Genomic DNA, 11,777 nt, shown 5'->3' on the forward strand with positions numbered 1-11,777 from the left:
TACTGCAAATGTCAAGGGTTTGAGGGAGGGTAGAAAGACAGAAGTTATGTTGATGAGACGAGAAGCCTGGGAAAGGAAAGAGGCCATGGCATCTCAGAATCTGATGTGCTTCTCTGCTGAGAAAGACAAGAAATTTCAGATGCTACTGATGAAGTCCAAATTGTCCCTGGAGACAATATATGTTTCCCCAAAGGCATCTATCTTGTCAAAGACAATAAATAAACTGCCCTTAGGGCCGGATGATACATTTCTTAAGACACCTCACTCAAGGGTGTCAAGGACAACAAATGAGCAGCACTTACTTAGGGCCCAGGTGATTCGTGATAAAAATGGCCCCAAATGGAGTCCCCCAAATTTTAATAGCCAAAGTAACTTCATTTTATTCACTTTGTATAAAGCAGCCACTTTAAACTTCAAAGTCTAGAAAAATGACCAGCTTCAAGGTTAAGCGCCTGAACTTAGTTGCGTCCCCTTAGAAGAGTGCTTTCTTTGGAGTAGCTGACCTTGGTCACCTCCCAAACACTCCAGCTGCGCTTCTTGCCTAGCCACAAAGCCTAAATAACAATAGTAATCAGAAAGTGCCTTACTGTCACAGTTTCCATACCTCTGTTAAGAGGAGGACTAACAAAAGCTTGTTCTGGCTTCTATAGTTTGCCTATTTGCTAACTTGGGCCATTCTGACCCTACTCAGGACCACCTGGCATTACTCATGTGTGGTGAAATTCTTGTGCTATTTGTGTTTTCTTTGCCTTTATAAACTAGTTTCACCTTCCCCTCGGGGGCCCTGGGTCCTGAATCTGACTAAGGGACCACAGATGGCTATAGCCCTAATAAATTTGACCAATTAAAATTTGAATTGGGTCAGGAGGTCTTTTCCCAGTGGTTTCAAACTCTGTAACAATGACCTTGAGTTTCTGGTACTCCCTTCTCTTTTCTAACCCTAAACAGCATTCATAAATCTACCTTACAACTTGTTTACTTAGAAAATATCTCTAGCCTTTAAATCTTGTAGTAAATTACACTTTCAAGACAATGTAACTTAGAAAGACAGATTTTAATCATTGCAAAGAGGCTTGAGTGTGACTCTGCCTTGACAAGCCCACACCCATGCTCGTGTGTGCTTTGTTCTTTCCTAGGGCACCTTTCTTTCTATTTTTAATAAATCCAACTCTGCTTCATATTGTCTCTGAAATGCCTTTCTTTCTTTTAAAAAAGCAATGTTATATGTGTGTATCACATGTGAGCAGTGCCTGAGAAGGCCAGAAGGGCATTAGATCCCCTGGAACTGGAGTTACAGACGATTGTTAGCTGCCATGTGGGTGCTGGGAACTGAACCAGGCCCTCTGCAAGAGCAGCCAGTGCTCTTAACCAATGAGTCATCTCCAGCCCTTTGAAATCCCTTTCATTGCCTAAGGCATGAAACTTGTTTTTGCCTAGGTAGAACTCCTCTAGCTAATGCTGGTTACAGAGTGGTGTGAAACTGTCATCATAATCATCACCCCAAAACTGACAGATACTCGGGGAGGGGGTGTTGGTGGTGGTAGAGCCATATATCCCAGGCTAACCTTGAATTCACTATGTAGCCAAGGATGACCTTAAACTTCTGAGCCTGTTGCCCCAACCTCTCAAGTGTTGAGATAGCAGGTGTGTGGCACTACATTTGGTTTTCTTGTCCTTTATTTAACTCTAAACCTCACGTCAGCACACTGAAGATGGACTTTGGTGGGGATGGGTCCCTGGACCTCTTTATTCCTCTTCCCAATGTGGTCACATTGAATAAATCTCCTTTCTCTACTTTTCATGATTACTTGTCTCTTTTAGAAGCACATTGAGGAAGGATGGCTGACCCTAGCTCGTTTGGACTTTCAGGGCCCAGGCTTTGACCCTAAAAACTCCAGTAACATGGTAAGAACTGAATGCTTTATTATGCTGAGTCATTTTAGTGGCAGAATTGTATTGATTTCCAATTAATCAGCCTGATAAGGAAAAAGTCATATTCCTATAACTAACTGTATTCTTATATAATGTCCTGGTGAGCTTAAGCCACTTATAGTTTCCTTTGTTTTACTTTCCATATTTACCTGAAATGTAACCCTGAGATGCTCAGAGACATTGTATTGCTCTGTGCTGTTCTTACTACCCTGAGATATTTTATTACTCTGTAAAGTCTTGAAGCTCTGGGATGTTTACCACTATGTCTGACTGTTGACTGTTGATAAAGATGTAAAACTAGGGGCTAGAGAGATGGCTCAGCAGTTAAGAGCACTGCCAGCTTTTCCAGAGGACCAGGGTTCGATTTCCAGCACCCACATGCTGACTAACAACTGTCTATAACTCCAGTGCCAGGGAATCCAAAGCCCTCTTTCGACCTCCGCAGGTATTGCATGACACAGGTGCACTTAACGCATGCAGGCAATGCACTCATACACATAAAATAAAAATAATAGATGAAATTAAAAAAAGAGTATGATTCACGAACTGCCACACACTTAGCACGATGTGTAACCAACAGCCGGCTTAAGAATCAAAGCAGTCCTAGCATTGAGAACCCATCACAGTGCCTCCCTCACACCATAGTCTCAGTCTTTTCTGAGTGAATTGAATACTTCTGACTTTCTCTATTTATTTTGTCTTTTTCATCTTTATATAAATAAATCATTGTTAGAGTCCAGGTCTGCAGACAACCCTCTCCCAGTGTAAAAAAGCCTCACAAGACAGGCCATGAGGGCCCCCTTGCGAAACAGGAACTGGCCAGACAGCTACAGTTAGACCTGTCTCAGCACAAAGCTGTTCCCCAGATAATTTTGGAAGATAAACAGGACCTACACCCAGACCCATTGATATAAGAGCTGTCTCAGTTAAAGCTACTTCCCTTGAAACTAAAGATTATTTTTGCCACCTTCCACATTCCCCAACCTCCCTATAAGAGCTTCCTCAGCAGTCAGAAGGCTTCTGGTTGCCTTTCTCTCCCCAGATGAGCTGCCAGCCACCAGAAATCATAAGAAATAAACTTTGCTTTACTGGAGTCTTCCTATGTTTCCTGTGGCTATTCCCTGCCTGGCCTTTAGCTAACAATCATATAATGTAAAATATTTTCTACCTGACTTCTTTTATTCATTATTGTGTTTTTTCTTTAGTCTTTGTTAATTGAAAAACTGTATATGTGCAAGAGAATATTTTGATGTGTGTGTGTGTGTGTGTGTGTGATTAGGTGGAAAATGAGGCAAGTGAAGGCTCTGGATGAAGAACTTTACAGAATCTTTGCCTACATGAACTACAGGCTTCCCAAGACAAGGAGAAGACTTTTGAAGCACGTATCAAAGTCCCATACAATACTGGGACCTTGATACTGGAATGCTGGGGTCATGACTCCAGCAGGTGAGGCCAGATATGGGAATAATCACAAAGTCAAAGAAAGACACAGCCAGTTAGTGAAAAAAAATGGGGTCCCCTTATAGGGTTCTTAGTCTCATTCATAAAAGAATTTAAGAACAGACTCAAACAGGAGCTTTTGGACAATTTTGTGAGAATTTAAAGAAAAATTCTCAGGATTGGGAAGCTGTAAATCTCAGTGGTTGTCCTGAGCAGGAGAATGGAGAAGAAAAAGATTTATAAAGCTATGCCTCTTTAGAGCGGGCATGGAGATCCGGCATGTGGTGGACTTGAAGCCACATGGTAGAGAGGGGAAAGGAGCTTTCGAGAAAAAGTGAACAACCCCCATATATTGGGGCAACCCAAAGTGTTAGAGAAAGCAGATTTGAAAAGAGATATAAAAAAAGGGGAAGCTATACTTTTCTGAAGACAAGTGGGCAGACTTCCATGTCTGTGGCCCAGTCCAGAAGCACTATACTAGGGGCTGGAATTCTGAGCAAGAAAAGTTCACTATCTCAGTAACACACTAGGCATTCCACCCATGTCTTTAGAATGATTTAAGGTGAATCCACTCTCCTAGGGGTGGTCCCATGACAAGACAACCAACCTGGAAAAACTGCAAAGCTCATCTTTATCCAGCCAGAAATTCCCACCCTCTTGACCAGATTTCCCCCGAGGGGCTTCCTAACACTATAACATATGCATTATGGAAAGTCTATATTAAGCTAATGAGTGTATACATCATCTTATACTTGCCGTTTTTTTTTTGTGTGTGTGAACACTTAAAATTTGCTCGTGCCCGGAATGGTGGCGCAAGCCTTTAATCCCAGCACTCGAGAGGCAGAGGAAGGTGGATCTCTGTGAGTTCAAGGCCAGCCTGGTCTGCATAGTGAGTTCCAGGACAGCTGGGGCTACAGGGAGACCCTGTCGCAAAAAGACAAAAAAAAAAATTTTTTTTCTCGTATAGCAGTTTTCAAGTATATAACATACTGTTACTAACATATTGTTACTAACTGTAGTCATGATGATGTACTACAGATCTCTTGAACTAAGTACTTCGAACTGAAATTTTATATCCCTTCACTCATATCTCCCCAATCCTCCTTTCCAGTCATCCTGGTAAACTTTGTACTATGTTTTTGAGTTCCAAATTTTAGAGTCCACATGCAGGTGACTTCCAGTGGCACCTGTCTTCTTGGACTTGGCTCATCTCACCTAACAAATATCTCTCAGTTTCATCTATGTTATCATAAATGGTCAATGTGCCTTGAGGTCGTATCTGGCCGGCAGTCCCTTCCTCATGCCCCCTGCTTCCTGTCTGTCATGAGGCCAATAGTCTTCTTCTCTATACATTCTTGCCACCATGATGTTCTTTTTTCCACCACGGCCAGAACCAAAAGAGCCAAAGACTATGGCCTGAAACTTCTGATACCAGCCTCAAATAATTATTTCTTCCCTTAAGAAGTTTTTGTGGGGTTGGAGAGATGGCTCAATGGTTAACAGCACTGACTGCTCTTGCAGAGGACCCGGGTTCGATTCCCAGCACCCACATGGAGGCTACGAACCATCCTTAACTCCAGTTCCAGGGGAATCCGAAGCCCTCTTCTGACCTCCACGGTATTTGGGTGCACTCACATACATGCAGGCAACACATTCATACACATAAAATGAAAATAATAAATAAAATATTTTTTAAAAGTTTTGTTAGGTATTTGGTCACGAAGACAAGAAAAATAATGTATACAGGGGGCAGTCAGCTTTCTGAAGGTCCTCTTTCTTGTTGTGCATCAATTTCCTCCAAATAAAACCTTCCAAGTAAACATCAAGATTCTTTAAAGAAAGATAAATAAGATGTTCTAAATTTAGAAAGGTAAACAACAGGATGTTTTGAGGGGCATTGAAACATTCCATCCTGCAGGGAAGGTTGTTAAGTTCAGGAAGCAGACAACTCAGTAGCTTCAGAAAGTCCCTAAAACTTACTAGGTTCACTGACTAGGTTCACTAGGCTCCTCCCTCCTTATATGCTCTAAGAAGTGATGAGACTCTCTCAGACTAGGCATGCTACTAGAAGAGGCTCAGACCAGCCAAGCTGCTTGGAAGAAACAGGCACGTTGAGCTTCCTGGAAGAGGCTTAGACTGACTGGGCTACCTAGAAAGGACATGCTTCAAACTTGAACTGCCTGCAGACTGTGCAATGCATGCCATGTTTCCCGCTTTCATGAGCTGTCACCCATACTGTTGTGGGCTTAGGTGATGTGGCTGTCTTTGAGTCATTTCTGTTCCTGTAAGTAACCCCTACCCATACTACTTTAAGTATCTCCAATAAAACTCAATTGCTTCAACAAGTTAGATTTTGGCAGTGTCTTTACTTTGGTCTCTAGTTGGTTCTCTATCTGAGGTGAGTAGATGTTTGTTCATGTCTCCCCAGGAATAGTGTCTCACAGGACTTTTCTTGAAGCTAAGTGAAAAGGATTACCCATCTTTACCTCTGGATGTGAGGTCAGTCTGAAAGTCACTCTCTTTTGAGATACATGTCTGTTATGCTATTTATAAAAGGACATAAGGAAGGTGTTAGAAAGTCATGTGTTTCTCTGTGGGAGATCTACCTTGAAGGTCCAGCAGAAAGTTTTCCCCCAATCAACTTGATGCCCATTTATATATTTCTATTTAACTTCACGTCAATATCCTATCACAGAACATGTCTTAACCAATCCTAAAAATAGCATTGTAGTGAGGGCCTTCCCTCTCTGTTTGATGAGGAAGTGCAGAACCTGGGACGCTAGTAAATCACTTCTAAGGCCTCTGATTAGTGAGCACCAGTGTTCTAGCCCAGGGCTGACTCCACAATCTGTGTTCATCCCTTAACACTGCACAAATAAATGCTACAGGCTGTTTTTTGTTTTGTTTTGTTTTGTTTTTTTCAACTTTAACCTGATATTTATTTGTGGGGGAATAAAAGCTAGTCTGAATGAGAAAATTTCCAATTCTTTTCTTGCAAACACAAAGTCAATAGGAATTTTTTTTTTTTTTTGGTCTTTTTGAGACAGGGTCTCCCTGTAGCCCCAGCTGTCCTGGATCTTACTATGTAGACCAGGTTGGCCTTGAACTCACAGAAATCTGCCTTCCTCTGCCTCCCAAGAGCTGGGATTAAAGGCCTGCACCACCACTCCCCAGGTCAAAAGGAATTTTAAAGGTCATAGATCAGAAAATGCAGCAGTAACTCTTACAATCATTCTCTATAAGCCGAAACAAGTTGAAGACAAGTGTTAAAAAAATTCCTTTCACCCTGAATATTTACCCACATATATACCCCATAGCGCCAAAAGGCATTCGACAAAAAAAAATAATAATAATAATAACCAACCCTACCTCAACAAACTTTTATAAGAGGTGCTATATCTAGAAGTGGCAAAAATAAATTAACCCCCCAGACATTATTTAATCTCTAAAGCATAAAAAGCTACATAATATCTTATACAAATTATCCAGTGTTCTTAACAAAAGTAAAGCAGTTTTGGACTAATGACATTACATTGTATTTGTGGTGAAGTATGAGGCACAAGAATATATGCATTAATTAGGCATTTTTAGTCTAATCAGTCTTATTATTTAATTCTTGGCAATATATAATAATTGATGTGTATTTGGTACTTAAGTCATGAATTGTAGAGAATGAGAAGCAATGTCTGTAGTAACAAGGTTTGTATTTGACAACTGACTGCAATGTTGAACAAATTTCTTTTTATGAACTTGCTGATTTGTTTTGCCATTTGGCCAGTTGTAGCAGATCCTTGATTTGATTCTTCAATATTCATGCTGTCTCCATCTGCAGTCTCTAACATTTCTTCATCTTCCTCATCATCGTGTAGATCTTTTGAAATTAATTATCTAGCTAGTCTAATATTCAGTCCTTGTAGTGAAGCTTCCTTTTCTCTTCAAATTGTGGCTTCTTTTCCTGCTCTTCAGGGGAGAGGTCATTATCTTCCCCACTGCTTTCTGGTTCCCGAATTCGAAACTTTGGCTCCCAGCCTTCAGCAGCAGCTAATTTCTTAGCTAAGATACCTGGAGTCATGGGTTCACTGGCTTCCGAATCACTCTAGGCATCTTCATCATCACCTATCATATTATGATAAGGAGTGTTTGGTTCATCTATTTTCGTTAAACCATAGTCCTTGTCTGCAGGATGATATGTTGCCAGGATGTTCATTTCATCCCACTTCTGGGATTTTTTTATTCAGTTCCTCTTCCACGTTCTGTCGGGGCTGCTCGGCTGAGGCCACAGAGCCTCGCAGAGCTCTTGTTCTTCAGGATTCCCTTGATGGGCCTGGGCGAGGCCTTTGAGGCCGCCATTGCCGGTCGCTCCTGCTGTCGGCTCAGGGTTGCTGCTGGCGTGGGGTCCTGGAGGGGAAAGGTGGGTGCGGCGGGGCCCCTCCACGCAGCCGCAGAGCCCAGGCAGGGAAAACAGCCGCACCCGCGTACCGAGGTCGCTGTCTGGGCACAATAACCGCAATGCCACAGCCTACGCCACCCCTCCATAGCCTGTGGCCTGCGGAGGGAGGCCGGCCTAGTCCAGGCTGGGTTTTTTTTTAAAGTGCCACTTAAGGGGAATGTGTTTTCTTCTGCTCAAGAGAATAAAGTTTATGACCTGAGTGGAGCCCTAACATCCCAGATGGGCAGGTCAAATATTGACTGGTAAGGGACCATCCCTTAAGAAAGGCAGGATCACCCATAGGAAGATAGAGCCACCTTAAACCATACTAAAGAGATAGGATCAGTTAGCTCTTTAATTAAATAATGTTTTCCTTCCCAGAATTCTTGACCCCTGGTGCTGTCCTTATAAACCACCGTGAGGCTCTGTCCTCTTTTCTGAGTAACAGTGTGCTATTTCCTTTCTGTTTCCTTCCTTCAGATTTGAACCAGAGCCTAAGCCTACTTTTTATGGTACTTTGAATTTCTTTACTGCCCTAGTTTGCTTTCCTGTTGCTGTGATAAACTTGAACCAAGAGCAGCTTGGGGAGGAAAGGCTTTAAGACTCTAGTTATCATCAGTGAGGAAAGCCAAGGCAGGAACTTGAAGCAGAAACGTTGGAGGGCCACTGCTTACAGGCTTGTTCCCTAGCTTCTGGTTAGCTTTCTTACATGTCCCAGCAACCCCTGCATAGGGATGGTTCTACCCACAATGGGCTGGTCCCTCCTATGTCAATTAGCAATTAAGAGAATGCCTCACAAATCAATCTGATCAAAGCAATCCTCGACTGAGACTCCCTCAGATAACTGTGCTGTGTCAACCAGACAGCTGAAGCTAACCAGCACACTTTATTCTTTCTCTCAAGCTCCCCTCCTGCTCTGTGGCTGCTCATCTGTCAAGTAGCTGACCTCCATCTGGCTTACCTCAAATGGCATGGTTTTTTCTTCTTCTCTTCTCCGTCTTCCTTCACCAGGCAGCTACCGAGATTTACAGCTTGCCTGACCTGAGGCTTTTCCTTTAAAACTCTTAATAAAATTGTCTTCCAGCTTCCTTTTAAGTCCATTGTTAAATCTTTTATTAATAAGACTACGAGCCCCAAAAAAGGACTTTAACTTCCCCAGTAACATATGGCAACTCTACCATTGGACTCCTCCAAATTTCTAGTAACAGAAACAGATGCTGTGGCAGACTGTGGGGTACAGATTGCTCATCAGGTACTAAAATCTGCAGAGAAAGGAGATGAAGGGAGGCTGGGAAGAGAAAAGTCCAGGTGTCAGGTGGGCCGGGCAGGATGCTCTGGAGTGAGACCATCTAGAATTGTCCTGAGGTGCACTGAATGCCAGGCCTCCATGACCTCCTTCCTTGAGCTGATTCAGTGTGGGCAGTCCTAGCAAGGGCCTGGCTTCCACTTAGGTGGATTTCTGTAGCTGAGGCTGCCACTGAGGGGGACTGATGCTGGAGCTTCCTTGGTAGATTTTTCTTGATGGGGCTCTGCATGGCTGAAGCATCCAGACCTGGGACCACTGCTTGATGGAACTTCATTCCCTTTGGTGTGAGAAGCAACACCAGTTCCACAATAGAGTGAAGAGTAGAGGGCAGGGTGTTGTGGGAGCTGCTTCTTTCTACTAGGGTCATCAGCTGGTAAAGGACCAGGAGTGGACGCTCTGTGGGAAATGAGAGGCCTATGAGAAGGGAAAATGGGGTGGGACTCAAGGACGGGCATGGGCAGAGTTGAGGAAAAGCTCCATTTGGAACGCATGCGTGGTCTAGAGCCAGAGTAGGGGAAGGGGCCTCTAGGATGTGTCTGCATTAAACCCACTAGGGGAGTGACTTCTTTTATGGAGGTGTGACACATGAACCACAGCCACTGGTGGAGAGATGAGGATCAGGAAAGAGTGTTCAGGCAGAGATCATAGACTGCATGAAGGCCCTGAGGTGGAGAAGAACTAGACTAAGCCTTAGAATGAGACAAAATGATCAAATTCAAGTGAACAAAGACAGGAGGGAAGGCCCCAGAGATACACAGCTGACCCAGTTAGGCAGGGCTAGGAGGGCCGTGAGGAAACTTGCATTTTATCCTAAAAGCAAGGGAAGCCATTTGAAGATGATTGACAAAGGACAGCCCTGGGGGCTGGAGAGATGGCTCGGAGGTTAAGAGCACTGACTGCTCTTGCAGAGGACCTGGGTTTGATTCCCAGCACCCGCATGGCGGCTACGAACCATCCTTAACTCCAGTTCCACACATAAAATGAAAATAATAAATAAAATATTTTTTTAAAAAAGAATACTGGTTATTCTTGCAGAAGACCCAGGTTTGAATCCCAGCACCCACATGGCAGCTAACAACTGTCTGTAACTTCAGTCCCAGGGGATCCAACAGCCTCTTCTGACCTCCGTGGACATGACACGGGTGCACTTAACCTACATGCAGGCAATACATGCATGCACATAAAATAAAATAAATAAATTTTAAAAATTAATTAAAAAAAAAAGGACAGTCCTGGAAGGAAGGCCTAGGAGTACACAGATCAAGGTTTTCTAGTGATAAGGAAAAAGTTATATTCTTATAAATAACTGTATTAGAATGTCCTGGTAAGCTCAGGCCATTTAAAGTTTCCTTTGTCTTTTTGTCTTACTTACTGGGTGGATACCTTGAAATGTAACCCTGGGATGCTCAGAGATGTTGTATTGCTCCATAGTGTTCTCAGTACCCTGAGATGTTTTATTACTCTGTAAAGTCTTGACGCTCTGTGATGCTTTTCACTCTCTATGTCTGACTGTTGATAAAGATGTAAAACTAAAAGAATGGGAAGTTCACCAAATGGTTTAATGAGGCACCTGGTTCCATTCAAGAAAAATGTAGATCAAATGTGTCAGAAATCTAAACTTTTGCTGATGATATCTGATTTTGTAAACTGGAATAACTGTTCGACTGGGTGCCAGTCCAATTAGCCTAGCTTAGCTGTAGATCAAAAGGTGGGAGATATCCTGACCCATGCCTGGAATATCTATTTTGAAAACTATGTTGGCCGAATGAACTCAGGAAGGAATTTCCTGAGATAACATGGCCCATCATGAAAGAAAACAGGACCCAGATGCTAACCGTAAGATGGGGATGTAGAATTGACTATACAGTCCTCACCTTTGCTTCAGCTGGGGACCAAAGAGAATTGAATAAGCCTTTTGTTGCTTTACTGGGGTCCTCTCCTGGGTGAATGCTTGGTCTCTTTGCTATTTGAAGAATTTTTCCATAACACTAGAACAAAACAAAGGTTTTGCTGTTTGTTTTTCTCTAAATTCTGAAAAGCGAGTAGGCGTTAGACAGATGGGAGTAGAGTAGGCATCTGACAATGTTCTAGGCCAGGGCTTGGCAGAGTTTCCCTATGAAGGACCAGACGGTAAATCTGTTCAGATTCGTGGGTTATGATCTCTGCTGCTGTTATGGCTCCAGAGCAACCACAGACAGTATTTCAATGAATAGCCATGGCTGGATTCCAATAAAACTTTATTTGTACAAACACGTGGCAGACAGAATTGGCCTGTGGGTTACAGGGTGGCAGCCACTATTGTAGGGAGGGAACATGAGGTGCAAAGGCTCTGAGGAAAGCAGAGAGGTGCGTCAGGAGATTCCACACCAGTGTGGCTCATAAGAAGGACCAAGTCATAAGAATGACTTACTGGTCATATAGCCCATGTCGAAGATACAGGATTTTGCTTTAAAGAGCATTTATTGAGTAATTTCAACACTTTTTAAGTTTAACTATAAAATAGAGAAAAGTACACCTAAAAGCCGGGTGTGGTGGCACATGCCTTTAATCCCAGCACTCGGGAGGCAGAGGCAGGCAGATCTCTGTGAGTTCAAGGCCAGCCTGGACTAGACAGTGAGTTCCAGGATAGCTGGGGCTACAGGGAGACTCTGTCTCAAAAAGACCAAAAAA

General features: G+C 43.0%; 1 pseudogene; it reads right to left on the reverse strand.

Moving 5' to 3' along the window:
* Positions 1–7,028: 7,028 nt before the first annotated feature.
* LOC103733466 lies at positions 7,029–7,722 on the reverse strand (annotated as a pseudogene).
* Positions 7,723–11,777: the final 4,055 nt, after the last annotated feature.

The sequence above is a fragment of the Nannospalax galili genome, unplaced genomic scaffold (assembly GCF_000622305.1).
Source record: "Nannospalax galili isolate Female #2095 unplaced genomic scaffold, S.galili_v1.0 scaffold1496, whole genome shotgun sequence".
NCBI classification, from domain to species: Eukaryota; Metazoa; Chordata; class Mammalia; order Rodentia; family Spalacidae; genus Nannospalax; species Nannospalax galili.